Raw genomic sequence first — 15,853 nt, forward strand, 5'->3', positions numbered from 1 at the left:
GTTAAGTTAGAGGACCTCTATTAACTCTTTTTCTGGTGTTTTTTCCTCAACAGGGCTAGGCCCGTTTAAGTTAGAGGGCCTTGTTCTCTCCTGCTTTCTCTAGTGTTCTGTTTGTGCGAAGCATGTCTAAAGAGTCTAAGGATCATAAACCTTCGGGTTTTAAAAAGTGTCTTTAAGTGCTTCCAAAAAATGTCTATAACTGACGGACATATTAACTGTGTGTACTGTCTCGGTGCCACTCATCTTCAGGAAACGTGTTCTTTCTGTCACTCTTTCAGCTCTCGAGTTCTCCAAGAAAGGAAGAACAAACTAATCCTGAAAGGTCTACTTAAGCCTTCCTTTGAGGAGTATTTGGCCAGCTCTTCATCATCACACTCCAAGTCTCCTTCTTCAAAGAAAGAGAAGGTCAAGTCGGCCAAGAGGCATTCTCCTGTGCCGACTATTTTATCTGGACCTCTTCAAAAAGTATTGATATTGGACAAGCCTTCTACCTTGTCGGCTCCACCGCCCTTGGAGCTGGTCGAGGTTATCGATATCAACACTCCATTGTCAGCCCCAAGTCTTTCGGAGCTGACCACTGAGAATTTACCTCAGAGCCGGTCCAGAGAGTTATTGCCGGTCTCCCCAACTTTACAATTTCCTATGTTGCAGAGATCTAGGTCGCCTACCTTATCGTTCAGATCCTCCAAGAGCCTTTCTGAAGAGGATGTAGAGAAGAGTAGTGCTTAGACTCTTGAAGTTGTCGGCGTTACCAAAATTGTTGCTTGCTCCAACCCAGTCGGTTCCAGAGCCATCTAAGACCGTTCTCCCTGTTGCTGTTCCTCCTCTGAGCCATGTTGGTCCTTCGGAGCCAGAGCTTTCAGTGCCACTTGTTGTGGAACCCACAGTTCCAGCACCTTTTGTGTCTGTCTTGGAGCCATATTCAGCTCCAACACCTTCGGTGCTATCCTTGGTGTCTAGGAGCCGAAGATCACCAGTCTGCCTCGACAGGGACGCTTGGACCCGAACTTCTTCGGTCCCAAGTCTACCTCTCGGTGCGTTGGTTAAGCTGAACTCTGATCGTACATCCATCTCGGAGCTGGTCGCTTTGGAGCCGAGGGCTACTCCCATTTCCTCGGAACCAGGACTATCCTCGGAGCCAGAGAGATCTGCATTTGAGATGATGAGCATGCTGTCTAGGTCATCGGCTCCGCACAAGGGTACCGATGCTCTTCCCTCTCAAGCATTGACCTCTGTCTTAGCACTATCTCTGTCTTGGCAGCAGAGACCCGCAGCCTCAGGAGCCCCCATTGGGTGGCCCCTAGTCTTCCAAGACCTCCCCAGAATACCCTTCTGAGGAGCCCACTCTGAAGAGAATTTGCAAGAGGAAGCATGTAGACTCCCCTGATGAGTCCATCTCTGACACTGACCTCAGGGAGTCAGAAGGGTCCCCTAGGTCATCCTCTGATATCTCCTTTGTAGATATCTTAGAGATCCTGAAACAGAGATGCGGCTGGCCCACTGTCACCCCTTCTGATGAGTCAGTGTATCTGAAGGCTTTCGGGTCTCAACCTTCAACTTTCTTGTGTGTCTCCACCTTTCGATGAGCTCTTGGACGTAGTCAAAAGGTGTGGGAAACTCCTGATGTCATGGAACCAGTCCCCAGAAGACCCAACAAATTTCTTTCAGCCTCAGAGAGTAGGACTTTTTGACCAAAGGTGTGCCTGTAGGTGCCATGGAGGTGGCGGCAGCCACAAAGAAAGAACTAGCAGAGACTTCTTCATATGTCCATCCACCGAACAAGGAGTCTCGAACGATGGATAGATATCTATCCATCTTCTCTTCAGCGGCTTTTACACTCGGATCGCTGAATAACCTCACTTATTTTACTAGGCTTCAAAGAGATCTCGTAAAGGAGCTAGGAGATGCTCTCCAAGGTACATCAACTGAAGGAGTCCTTGAAAAAGTTACTGCTCAGTTGTCCACCTTAAACTCCATTGTTAACTCCTCCATGAAGCTGATATTGTATGCAGCAGCTGTATGCAGCAGCTGGAGCGAGTAGGGCAGCGGGTTCAGGAGTTTCCCTTTAGGAGACACTCCTGGATGTGTTTATGTAACTTTGCGGAGCGCTTCAAATCTACTTTTACCAATGCCCCCTTTGACATTTCCTCTTTGTTTGGACCAAAGGTAAAAGATACACTCCCCAAGTGCAAGCAGGAAGGGAAAACTCTCTGCCGTGGATGCACGTTTTTCTGTCCTTTCTAGACCATACCCCAAGGGTCAGAGAGGCAGGAAAATGTGCTTCAAGAAATCCCAGAGATTTTTCCCAGACGCACAGGGCGATTCCTCCTTCAGAGGAGGAGGAACTAATGGTAGACGTCACCCTAGAGGTGGGGGGGACGCAAAACCAGGGTGGCCGCAGTTCCTTTCGTGGTCATCCCTATTAGTGCTCCTGATGTGGGGCCCGACTGCGCTTCTCTGGAGCCAGTCAGGGGTCGTTTTATCATTATATCCAGAAGCCTGGCTCAGCATCACCCAAGACAAATTGGTACAAAGAATAATCACCAGAGGATACTTCATACCCTTCTTTCTTCCACCCCACACCACCAAGAAAATCCCACATGTTCCACCCAGTCACAGGGATCAAGCAACTATGAAGTTCAAAAGTTGCTTACAAAGAGAGTCAATCAGACTGTCCCCGCAGACCAGATAGGATTCGCAACTTACTCCAGATTCTTTTTAGTGCCAAAATGAGCAGGGGACTGGAGGCCCATTTTGGACCTTAGCAAATTAAATGAATCCATGAAGAAGTCCAAGTTCCGAATGGTAACACTGCAGTCTATACTCCCTCTGTTAGGGAAAGACAGTTGGATGTGCTCCATAGACCTCCAAGATGCGTACTACCACATAAAAATAGAGCATAGAGGAGTCCTTTACGCTTCTGGCTGGGAGCCAGTCATTACCAATTTCATGCTCTGCCCTTTGGTCTCAATACAGCCCCTTAGGAGATGCTCCTGGATGTGTTTATGTAACTTTGCAGAGCCCTTCATATCTACTTTTACCAATGCCACCTTTGACAGTTCCTCTTTGTTTGGACCAAAGGTAAAAGATGCACTCACCAGGTGCGAGCAGGAAGGGAGAACTCTCTCTGCCCTGGGAGTAAGTTTTTCCGTCCCTTCTAGACCTGGATTCCAAGTGTTTCTGTACTTGGACGACTGGCTCCTGACTGCTACCACCAGGCACCTACTTCTACAAGCCAGGGATTCAACCATCCAGCTCTGCACTCAACTAGGGATTACAATAAATTGGGAAAAGTCTGCCTTGTCGCTGTCTCAATATGTGATTTTTTGTAGGTGCAGAAATAGACATAGTCGCCATGATGGCTCGTCTTCCTGCAGACAGAATACAAAATCTCAGACAACAGATATACAGTCTACTTCCTCAACAAAGAGTCAAAGCCAAGACAGTGCTGAAACTTTTAGGGACCATGGCTTCTATCATAACTCTAGTTCCACTAGCCAGACTACATATGTGAATCCTTCAATGGCTACTCTTTTTTTCCCCAGTAGTCTCTTAACAGCTACCTCTGCCTCATCCTATTCTGATAACAGAATCTTGCAAAAAGGACCTTCGTTGGTGGATTCAGCCTGATCAACTAAGGACAGGAGCACCTTTCCTTCCTCGCCAACCTGTTGCTACTGTGACCACAGATGCCTCCCGGATAGGGTAGGGTGGAGGGGGGCATTATCTAGGCAGGACTGTCCAAGGCACATGGCAAGATCACGAGGCTCACTTGCATATCTGTGTCCTAGAGATGAGAGTAGTGCTTCAGTACTTTCTTCCTCTAGGAACGATGGCAATCCAGTCCTACCCCCTATGTCGAGAGACTCTTCGTGTTTGTTTGGCAGTGGGCAATGTCATCCCAACACTTTCTAGTGGCAACGCATATCCCGGGAATTACCAGTGTGATAGCTGACAAGCTCAGCATGGCAATCTTGATGCCTCACGAGTGGTCTCTGAATCAGAAAGTCCCGCAACAGATTTTCCGCAAATGGGGACAGCCTTGCTGTGATCTGTTTGCTAGTCCAATCAATGCCAAATGCAGCAGCTACTTCTCCCTTATCCCCACCTTTTCAGGAACCTGTATCTCCTTGGGATCTAAATTTTGTTCTGTCCAAACTCACCCCCCCCCCTTTTTTTGAACCCACACATTCCTGTGAACTGAAGTTCCTTTCTTGGAAGACCATTTTTCTAGTAGCTGTTGCATCTGCCAGAAAAGTGTCAGAGTTACAAGCACCGTCAGTCAAACCTCCTTACTTGATTTTTCATAGAGACAGAATTTCCCTTCTTACAAATCCGTCCTTCATCCCCAAGGTTTGCTCTGTCTAATTTGAATCAATCTGTCGAATTGCCAGTATTTGTTCCTAATCATTCAAACAGTGCAGTATATAAATTTCATCAGCTTGATTTTCATAGACAGTTAAGGTTCTATTTACGTAGAACCAAGGAACTTGGAAAATCAGACCAATTGTTCATATCCTTTTCTGAAACAAGAAAAGGTTTGCCAGTCTCTAAGATAACTATCAAATTAGATTTCAAACTGTATCTCGTTTATTCACTCTTCCAGTGATAAGGAACTCCGGTTTAAAATTAAGGCTCATTCTAAACGATCCTTATCCACATCTGCTGCCTTTCAAGCCAGAGTCCCAATTGACAGTGTTTGTGCAGCAGCAACTTGGGCTACCCCTCATACCTTTATTACTCATTATAACTTGGACTTGGCCTCCAGGGGTAGAGCCTCCTTTGGTTCCACAGTTCTTAGGAGTACATTCCCATGAGCCACCCGAGAAAAAGGTGCTAGAGGTGCTGTCCCACATGTAAGAATGAAGGCGAGATAGGACTACAGAACATAAAGAAGTTATGTACTCACCATAACGTTCCATGTTTGTAGTCCATCTCGCCCTTCATTCTTATGACCCCACCCACCTACCCCCGTCCATGTATCCTTGGAGGATCTGGAGACTAGATAGTATTTCTCTTCTGTAGGGTGGAGAGCTTTCATCTTTGTTGTTTCTTGTGGAGATTTTATCTTTCGCTTACAGCAGCAAACACAATCTGGGGATTCCTACTAGTGCACTATGGGATACCTACCTTGCCATGAGCCAACTGAGAGACTTTGAGCTTTGTAATCGGATGAGTCAGAGCCAAGGATCTGCTCCGAACCTACACCTAAGAATAAAGGGCGAGATGGACTGCAAACATGGAACGTTCTGGTGAGTACATAACTTTTTTGTTGCAGTGATTTTTTTTTTTTCAAATATTTTTGTTTTCCTTTTTTTTTTTTTTTCATCTTGATATTCATATTTATACATTACAGTCAAAACATTCTTACAGCATTCAGTGATTTTTGGATGAGCATTGAAAGTTGTGTGTGTGTATATGTATATATGTGTGTGTGTGTGTGTGTGTATATGTATGTGTGTGTGTGTATATATATATATATATATATATATATATATATGTGTGTGTATATATATATATATATATATATATATATGTATATATATATATATATATATATATATATATATATATATATTTATAAAGTAATTTTTCCTTTTAAGACCTATTGTGTGTGTGCATAAGACATTGTGGTGCAGTTGGTACATGTGGTTTGCCGATAGCAGTTCCTGAGTTATGAGCTTGCAGCGTTTTCAGTAGTACACTTGGCTGTTTTGCAGGCACAAGCAAAAATAAGATGTGAACTGCCTGTGATATGACTTTTTCTGTTTGTTAGTATAACACCATGTGGATTCCAACATTTGTTTACACTTAACTTGAGTCACTGTGTTATCAATATGTTCTTAATTAACAGGCATTAACTATACGAGAACATTGTGTAATAGGACATTATTGTATAATTATGCATAAATGTCTCCATCCAGTGGTGGTCTGTTAATGCATAAGCAATCTGGCCGAAATGAGAATTTGTGTGTGTGACTGTGCACGTCCTTGGAAAATAGTCAGTTTAACTCTCTGTGAAAGTAAAGTAAATAAAAAAAGCAAGGTTTCCAGAGTGAAATTAGTTAGGTTAGAGAGCCACAGTGTTTAGATGGATTTTAACAGAGATGTTAATTCAGAAGTATTGTTTGTCGTCATGTTGTTCTTCTTTCGGCTTTTAGGGGTTGCCACAGCGGAACTCCAGTCCGCTAATGATTGGCAGTAGATTTTTACAGTGCCAGCCCGATGCCCAACCTTCAACGAAGGCACGCCCATTCACGCATGTCTTTCAAATGCCACTCTACTGCGGGGAGGACATGCAGACTCCACATAGAAGGCACTCCAGCCGAGAATCAAACGGGGAAAACCTCTTGCTGTGAGGCGACAATGCTACCGTTGCACCACCGCGGCTTCCTATCGTTTGTCATCATAACGGTTTAAAAAAAAAATTTCATGGATGCATATTTTTAGAACATCTCATTCTATTGATCATGTATCATGACTTTCCTTTCAGAATTTGAAATATGATTATATATAAAAAAATGTTTTTGCTTGCCTGCTGTGGCCAGTAACACACACACACACACACACACACACTGTTGCGGTTCTCAGAGAACTGTCTCGGCCTTGTTGCCTTTTTTAAGATGGTTAGTTGGCATTTGCAGTTTGCAAGTTGTTGCTCTGGGCCTCTGACTTATCTGCAGTGTGTAGAAAGTTTGTACCTGTGGTTAGATGTTAGATGTAAGCCCAGGTGCAGTAGTTACTGCATTACAGGGTTTGATTCCCTCAGCCCTCATTTGTCTACTGTGACCTTCAGCAAGTCACAAAGACACTGCTCCTGATTGCCCCTCAAAAGAAACTGCGTGTCGGGTGGGCCCTACCCAGGTTAATAAATGGGTATTTTAAAATGCAGCTCTTGTGTTTTTTTACTCTATCCAAGTACCGCATCTTAGTTTCATTAAGGTTTAAATGTTTTTTACTATGTGAATGTGAGTTGAATTTTTTCAGGTTGCAGTTTCCTTGTTATGAATGTGACAACAACTGGAGTGCTTTGCATTCGTCTTGTTAACTTGAATTTACTTTTTACAGACTGTGCAAAAATACTGAATGGCTCAGAAGTTGGCAGACATTTTACTGACCAAAAGAGTATCCTCACTAATTCCTTGTGGAGTAACTTGATTAAAAGCTCATGCATAAGTGGTGTATGTTGCCTCAATGACAGTCTTTACTTGGTGAGACCACAGTGTGGTCAAAACTCAACCAATTTGCAATTTATTTTTAGCATCGTTGTTGAAGCCTGACATAAGAAACGGAGTTTATTAGACTTCCAGATGATTTTCATGCTATCACCCTATTTCAGTTGTGTGTATTTACTTGTATGGTCTGCAGTTTGTATCTTGCTTTTTTGCTTTTTTATTTTCTCCAAATCTTTTGGGTTTCTAATACCATAACAGGAATGTAAGTCTCATAATATGACTAAAGTTCACAAAATTAGTATTGTTTCAACTTTGCTGTTAGCCAAAAGTGCTGTTACCACCCCGCAGTGTTCCCAGAATTGACGACTCCTGTAATTCATATAAAGTTACATGTAATGGTAGCATATCGAAATAAGCTGTGAATTCTTCTTTTTCATGAGACCCATTGCTTCTGCTAATATTGGAAATGTGCTGGTATCCTTCTACATTACCTTTGTTTCTGCCTACAGATCCTGGTATTTTATGACTGTGTCTTTCTGTACGCAAGGCGCTAATCACTGGGTGTAACCGGGGAAAAAGCTGAAAGAAGTAGTGCTACTTTGTCTTGTTTTCATGGAACTGCTATGTCTGATTTTCTCAGTTCTGTGTTTTGAACTGCTGGTAATGGGTGAAATCCCATGTGATATATAAACTTCATCATTCTCTTTAATACTTTGACTCGTTTCCAATGCTTCTTCCCAACTTCATTGTTGTGATGTTTGCACAATCCCCAGTGTAGCAGTCTTACCACATTATTATGCCTTTCAGTATACAGGCCCTCTGCCATTAGTGCATCACACCTAGCAACAAGATTTGTGACAGTTTCCAGTTCAGTTTTACAGAACCTGCATTTGTCTGTTTCTCCCACATGTTCAGTGGACTTTGTAAACCAATGAGTACATAGTCTACTATCCTGGGCAGCTAATGTTAACTTTTCATCTTTTGGGTTAAATTCACCTCTCCCTAACCATTCTTGCATCAGATCCTAATCAACGTGAGGCTGTTACAGGAGTTTTCTGTACTTGCATTTATATTTGTACCTTTCCACATTTCTTGCCTTCTTATCTGATCCTTCTTTGTATATTCTTTCTTTGTTGTTTTGGCACATTTGGTTGCTGCCTGATATTTGCTCCGTTCCTGCTAGACACCGATATGCATCTGCTAAACTAAGCTGGGAAGTCATCTTGGGGTTCACTTCATGTTTCAAAATTTTCACTATGTTTGTATCTGATAAGGTCAGCAGATATGCATGCAGTCTTACACTTGCAGATCTATACATGTAATCAGTTTTGATGAGATCCATAAGTCTTTCAGATCGAGGGATATAAAATCTTGATATACACTGATTTTTATATATTTGATGAACATGAAGCATTTTTCTTGTTTTCCTGTCCAACTGCTTCAGTACTTTTTGGGGCCATTCAGTTATGCGAAAACTGTAAGTTAGAACAGGAAGAGCAGATTGGTAAATAGCTTGTCACGGCTGCTTTGAGTATTAATTTTACTGTTCTAAAATATTCGTTACTGAGTTTTGTACTCCATTTGTTCATGTTTTTATTGTTGATCCTTCATCAGTTCCCAAATATTTATACATTTCTTCCTACTAAAGTTTCTGCATATCACATTCCTGGTCCAGACTGATATTTTCTTGGTGCTGCAGCTTTCTTGCTTCAAATGTTGCTTTTGCACATTTATCAAGATCAAATGACATTCTTGTATCTTCTGAGAAAGTTTTGACCACTTCCATTTGTGCTTTCAGCTCCTCATCTGATGAATTGTACAGTTTTAAATTGTCCACATGAAGGAGGTAAGTCTTTACACTTTGCTGTTGTCTGGGAGACAAATTATAACCATGACCTAATTTTTAAGTACAGCTTAATGGGAGACAGTTTAATGGGTTAAGGGCAAGGCAAAAGAGCAGTAGTGACAGTCGCACTGGAATATCCCACACCTTGCATTTTTATCCCTGGGATAATAATTTGTCCACTGTCGTAGCTTAGCTGCATAGTAGTTTCTCACTGTTTCATGGTCACTGTGATGTAATCAGTCAATGTGGTGTATTATCTTGTATGCCTGTAAATGCTCCTGTATCCATGAATGTGGAATGGTGTCAAATTATTTTTTGTAATCTATCTATGCCATACTTAGATTCTTCCCCTTTTTACAATTCTCCTTTATGACTTTAACAAGAAATGATCATTTATTCTGTTAACTTTTTGTTCTATTGCAGTGATTGTTTTCTTCTAAATGACTATAAACTCTGTTGGCATCAATTCCAGTGTATAGTTTATACTTTGTCTGAAGGCAAGTTATTGGCATATAGTTTTTAGATTAGCTTGTAGTCTAGGCTCACTGTTGAGGAGTATTGTTTTTTCCTGTTAACCAAATTGGTGTGTATTTAGGGTGTACGTATAAGTAGTATTTACTCCGGACTAAATCTTCGTGTAATGATGTTAATACTTATAGTCCAAAAGTTAGATATATTGTACAATCCTCAATGCAACAGTCTTGCTCCAGTTAGGAGCTTATCTTAATTTTGTTTCTCTGCCGTTAGTTCATCCAGTTTCATATCCAGTACATTTGCACTTCTTACTGTTTCTTTTACTTCTAACCATTCAGCATCTTTATGTTCCACGGGGCCTTCATAGATATTTCTCTGGACTTAAGTGTTTCTATACATTTTGCTTAGTTTTGTAGAGAATTGGAAAGCATTCTTGGATCATCAATGAATTGTTTATTTTGTACTTTTCCTTTATATTTATCTGCATATCTTCCAAATTTTTCTGTCTGTACTGATATCTTTATATTTATTACTTGCAATAGTGCCCAATACACGTGGTCTGTTCTAATACTGTGCACTGTTTTTTATAACCCCTATCTTTCCAAGTATTTTTGTCAGTCTGTTCCTTCTTCTATACTCTTCTAACTGAGCCTTCATGTCTTGATTCCTTTATAGTTTTCTCTATTTGATACTTCCATTATGGCATTTGATTTCTTCCCTTCCTTTCCCTTATTACGCTGTATTTTTCGTGGTAAGACTTTAATTTAGCTGTACAGTAATGTATCCTATTTACTTCAGTTATATCGTGTGAATTAATAGTCTTGATTACTGTGTTCATTTGTTTCATCAGACTTGTAGCTTTTTCGGTTTTATTGACTTTCTGTACTCTCTTTCATCGATCTTAATATGTCTAGTCCATCACTAATAAGTCAAGCCACTCTTCATTGTTTGATTCTTTAATCTCCTTTTCCCATGAGCATTCTACATAACGTTCCAGAACATCAACTTCCTGTGGCATAGCCTGTTCAGTTGCATCCTGCATCATCTGCTACTCTTTCATATGGGAACTCACTGGCCTGTCTGTCCACAACATTGACCACTTCAGAGTTGCCACCATTTCCTTTTCCTTCCCTTGCTGTGCAACTCCAACTAAACTTTTTTACTGGCTTCCTACTAAAGGCTCCAGAGTATTCTCATGTGGCAACTGATCAGATGTTTCCCATTTGATCTGTTTCTCCTTAATTTGAGGACTTGCTGTTCCATTATGCTGTGACGTTACCAGAGTTGGATTTTTCTAACTAAATCCTTCACTTGTATTCCATAACTTCAGCATCTATTTATGTAACTTCTACTTTACTAATCTTCTGTTCTACATTCCCCCTTTGTGATCCTATTTGTTGTATTGTGAAATTTTCATGTTTGGGTACCTTTGCCTGTATTTTTCTTCGAATGTCTTTGAAACTGCTTTTTTTGTATTAGTTTCGCTTTCTCCAACACCATATCGGATCTCTGTCTCTCATGTCCATGTTTCTTTTTATACCTTTCAAGTATCTCTAAGTCTTGTTCTTTATAGTTTCACATTTCCTCAGTCGCTACTTTTTTTTTTTTTTTTTTTTCTTCCTCCAAATCTTTTGGGTTTCTAGTACCATGAGGGTAATGGACACCATTCCTAAATCATAATATGATTAAAGTTCAGGAAATTAGTATTGTTTCAATCTTTGATGGCAGCCAGAAGTGCGCTTTGCAGCACCTGCAGTGTGCCCAGTAAGGACTCCTGCAATTCGTATGGAGTTGCATGTATCGGTAACGTATCTAAATATGATTGCAGATCAGTCCTACTACTACTGGAACTGTATGGGTATCTTTCTTCCAATTGCTCTCATTTCTGACTGCAAATCCTGATATTTTATGATTCTGTCTCTCTCTCTCTCTCTGTACACAAGACACTGGGTGTAACGATTTCAACGTTCAATGCTACTTTTGTCTTCTTTTCATGAACCACTATATCTCGTTTTCTTGCATCTGTCTTTTGAACTGTTGGTAATGGGTGATCCCATGTGTTGTAAATGTCATCGTTTTCTATGATACTTTGTGGCTCATGTTTCCAGTGTTTTTCAGCTACTTGAGTATTGTAATGGTTGCACAATCCCCAGTGCAATAGTCTTGCTACATTATTATACCTTTTCAGTATACAGTCCTTCTGCTATTAGTATACAGCCAGCAACAAGGTGAGCAACTGTTTCCAATTCTGTTTTACAAAACCTACATTTGTCTGTTTCTCTCACATGTTCAATGGATTTTGTAAACCAATGTGTACATAGTCCACTATCTTGGGCCGCCAGTACTAATTAACCTTTCATCTTTTGGTTTGCTTTCACCTCTCTAACCATTCTTGCATTCAATCCTGATCAACTTGAGGTTTTTCCAGGAGTTTTCTGTACTTGCAACAATATGTATTTTCCACATTTCTTGCCTTCTCATCTGATCCTTCACGTTATATTCTTTCTTTTGTTTTTTTTTTTTTTTGGCACAATCAGTTGCTGCCTGATTTTTTTCTTCTTCTAGTTTGATTTCCATTCATGCTTGACACTGATATGCTTCTGCTACACTAAGCAGGGAAGTCATCTTAGATTTATTCTTCTCAGGTTTCAAAACTTTCACTATGTTTGGGTCCTGTGAGGTCAGCAGATATGTATGCAGTCCCACGATTGCAGATCTATATATGTAACCAGTTTCAAGGATGCCCATCCCTCCTTCGGAATGGGGAATGTATAATCTTGATATGCACTGTTTTTTTATAAATCATTTGATAAGCGTGAAGCATACTTGTTTTCCTATCTAATCTATCAAACACCTTTTTGGACCAGGACAGGAAGAGCAAATTGGTTTATAGCTTGAACTTTGTTCCTAGAAGTCAACACTGTTTTCAGGATTAATTTAAGTCTCTTAAAATATTCCTTACTGATTCTTTTATTCCCGTTTGTTCATTTTTTTATTGTTGATCCTTCATCAATTCCCAAATATTTATATACTCCCTCTTGCTCAAGTTCTTTTATAGCACATTCTTGCCCCAAACTGTTGTCTTCTTGGTGCTGCAGCTTTCCTGCTTTAAATGTTGCTTTTGCACATTTAATGAGATTCAATTATTAAATGCTCAACTTCTGTTTTTTTCTCCCTGTTTACTGTCCCTGCTATGAATAAACAAAAATACAGCATTTAAAATATTTTAAACTGACTGTTTCTCCCCACTAGAACAATACCTTACTGTACTGTGGTGGTTTCACTTTCAAAAAACGTTTTGTCCCGCCCTTGCTGCAGTCTCCAATTCACTGATGTCATTAAGGCCACTGAATACAGGTAGAGTTTCTGGTCATTTCCCTCCCCAAACTGCCATCACCACTACCGTCCTAAAAACCCACCCATGCCATGATGTCACAGCTCCCTGGTCCTTCCCCTATCTGTACAGAAAGTAAGGAAACAGTACGAGTCAAGGCTCCTGCTGTGAGCTGTCAATCACAGCAGGTAACAGCCCAAATTACACTTGCCACTTTTGACAACTAGGGAAATTTAGGTGTGAAGGGGGATGGGAGAGGAGTCTTAAGTACAATTCAGGCTTCACAAAAGACTGCAGTTTGGCCATTCTAAAAAGAAGCAGCAGTAAAAAGCACTTTGAAAGTCTGTTCTGTGGCATTTGCACTGTTTGTGTTTTTAAGTAGTCGCTGAACGGCACGAAATTTTACTTAAAGCTAACTGAAAGACAGCAGTGTATGCATGTAAAATCAATGCAGTGACAGGAGCTTTAGGAAGAAAAGCCTGCATGATGTATTTTTTTTTTACATACAAGCACTGCATTGTGGGATACCTAGAGGCAAACTAAACAATCAGAATTGCTTCAAGATGCCAGACCCCATGTTGTCAGACTGAGAAGTTGCATATAAAAGTATTTAAAAACCTGTAAGTAGTCCCAGAGTGGTGTTAAAATGTAGGAAACGCCAAACCGTGATGAAATAAACAGGTTTTTTGAGTGTGTGGGTGCAGTTCTCCTTTAATGGGTTAAGAGCAAGGCAAAACAGCAGCAGTGACGCAGAGTCACCCTGGAATATCCCCCTTTGGATTTTTATCCCTGGAATAATTTGTCTTTTATCATGGCCTAACTGCAAAGTGGTCGCTGTGGTGTAGTTTGAGTGTAGAGGTGTATCTTGTACATTTTTAAGCACTGTCTTATCCACGAATGTGGGATACTGTCAGATGCTTTTTTGTAGTCTATCCGTGCCATACTTAGATTCTTATCCCTTTTACAGTTGTCCACTATGACTTTATTTAACAACAAATGATCCTTTATTCCATATGACTTTATTTTATTGCCCATTTGTTCTATTGCTATAATTGAGTTTTCTTCTAAATGACTATAAACTCTGTTTGCATCCATTCCAGTTTATATGTCGTTGGAAGACAAGTTACTGGCCTATAAGTTGTAGGGTAGCTTGCAGGCTCACCCTTAAGTAGGAGCATTGTTTTTCCTGTTAGCCAGGCTGGTGTCTGTTCGGGGTGGATATATAAATAGTTCTTACTCATTGCTAAATCTCTGTGCAAAAATGTTAGCCAGAAGTTAGATACTGCATCTGGGTCTGGGGTTTTCCAGGTTGACATTTTTTTAACTTTGTTTCAATCTCTCTGACCATTACTTCATCCCATTTCATATCCTGTACATTTGAACTTCTCATTCTTTTTTACTTCTATCCATTTAGCGTCTTTATGTTCCACAGAATCTTCATAAATATTTCTCCAAAATCTCTCTCTTCCTTCGTTTTTCGGTAGTCTTTCTATTCTTTTTACCTAGTTTCCCAGTTCTCTATAAAACTTATTTGGGTCATCAATAAATTGCTTTATTCTGTACTATGCCTTTATATTTATCTGTTTTTCTTCTAAGTTTTTCTGCCTGTGCTGATATTTTTAGCTTATTATTTGCGATAGTGCATGATAAATCCTGATCCGTTATAGTACTGTGCATTGCTTTTATCATGTCTGTCTTTGAGTATTTTTGTTGATCTGTTCCCTCTTCTATACCCTTCTAACAGTGACATTTCTTGTCTTAATTATTTTATAGTTGTCTCTGTTCCGATACTTCTTTGACTACTCTCACCACTATCTCCAGTGAGGGACGTGCAGATTGGAAAGGATAACAAGTACACACACAGTAAAGTACAATTTCCCTTAAGAGCACACGCAGATCACAGCCAGTCTGAGGCTGGTTTCTCCCTTTCTCATCAGATCCCCAGTAAGACTCCCCACTGGCACAGATTTAGGGTATAGATCTCGGCCAAGTGGTCAAGCCAAAACCTCCAGCACCCTGTCTGTCCAGCCAATGCTTCATGTCCCTGCCACACACACACTTTGAGATCTGAGTTATATACAAACACACAGACACCCCTGGGGAAGGCTGGCACAGGTTCTCCAGCTGTGCCCCCTCCTGCCCAGACTGTAAGGTAGAAATCACTGCCAACAACCACTGTTTATCCACTACTATAAGGCGCTTCCCAAAGGGTGACCATTTCCAATGTGTGCTAGTAATGTTAGCCCTGGGTTACACTTACTGTTTGGATGAGGCTATTGGAGTGACTTATACAGTACCACCAAATACATGCAAGTACTCTGAGAGCTTAAATTATATTTACACAAAATGGCCACATTTGAAAGGTTTAAAAATATTTAATAATAAATAATAATAATAACACAAGACAATACTCCTCAATTCAACATATTGCTAATAGAAGTTCAGAAATCACAGGAAAATACTTCAAAACAATATTGTATGATAGTCTGACATAAATTATAGAAAACAGCTAGATTAATCTGGCTATGTAACTGTCTGAGAGAAACTGTGTTCTAAATTCTACTTACAAGGCAAAGTGCTGGTGAGTTTTATTGTCAGCTTCAGAACAAAATACAAAATGTTATCCTTACTTTCTGAGATAGCCTTTAAATTGATAGTACACATTACTGCTGAGTCATTTCAGATTACATCATTCTTGTTACCACTCCTTACGTTTCCCAGGCTCACAGAACTTAAAATTTAACATTTCTCTTTTGATCTCCACCTGTCAGGAGGCCACAGCAATAAAAGACACTTTTTACGTGTGAAACCTAGTAATTATCTATGTCTTAAAACAATAGAAAGAATTTCTAGCTGCAGATGTCTTCTGTCTGAGCTTGAGATCAAACACAGTTTTTAATCCTTTACGTATCAGCTTTCTTCCAGCAGGGTGCACCATGGTTACATTTTTGAAGCTTAGAGCATAACACAGTTATCTTACATCTGTGAAACTAGCCTGTGGATCATATTAATATTTAAAATGAC

The 15,853-nt window shown here is 40.3% G+C and overlaps 1 protein-coding gene across 1 annotated transcript in view; it reads left to right on the forward strand.

The window, feature by feature from the left end:
• LRIG2 (leucine rich repeats and immunoglobulin like domains 2) overlaps positions 1 to 15,853 on the forward strand; it is a gene marked incomplete in the record, with an annotated part of 726,335 nt that overhangs the window by 20,124 nt on the left and 690,358 nt on the right.

The sequence above is a fragment of the Protopterus annectens genome, chromosome 7.part0, assembly GCF_019279795.1.
Source record: "Protopterus annectens isolate FY-2018-M chromosome 7.part0, PAN1.0, whole genome shotgun sequence".
Classification (NCBI taxonomy): Eukaryota; Metazoa; Chordata; order Ceratodontiformes; family Protopteridae; genus Protopterus; species Protopterus annectens.